The following is a 232-nucleotide window of genomic DNA, read 5'->3' as shown; positions in this document are numbered from 1 at the left end:
AAAGACATTGTTTTTCAGAAAAGCCCAGGAAGTCATCCAGATCAACAGCCATACATCATTGTCTGGCAAGACCTAATGCAAAATCCTCCCACCTGGGCCCGGCCCTGGATTTCCAGGCATCACCCTGATCACCCCCCCACCCCCACTCTCACCCTCCCCCTCCAACTGGGAGGGAGCACAGGGACCCTGGTGTCCTGCCTGAACCAGCCCCACCCGCCACCGGGCCACCGCC

General features: G+C 59.9%; 1 pseudogene; it reads right to left on the bottom strand.

The window, feature by feature from the left end:
* The window catches only part of LOC102479677 (transcription intermediary factor 1-beta-like), a 9,842-nt pseudogene that overhangs the window by 7,979 nt on the left and 1,631 nt on the right, over positions 1–232 (bottom strand).

This window comes from Tupaia chinensis, unplaced genomic scaffold (assembly GCF_000334495.1).
Source record: "Tupaia chinensis unplaced genomic scaffold, TupChi_1.0 Scaffold140391_1, whole genome shotgun sequence".
Lineage (NCBI taxonomy): Eukaryota > Metazoa > Chordata > Mammalia > Scandentia > Tupaiidae > Tupaia > Tupaia belangeri.
This window is presented reverse-complemented; position numbering and strand designations above follow the sequence as displayed.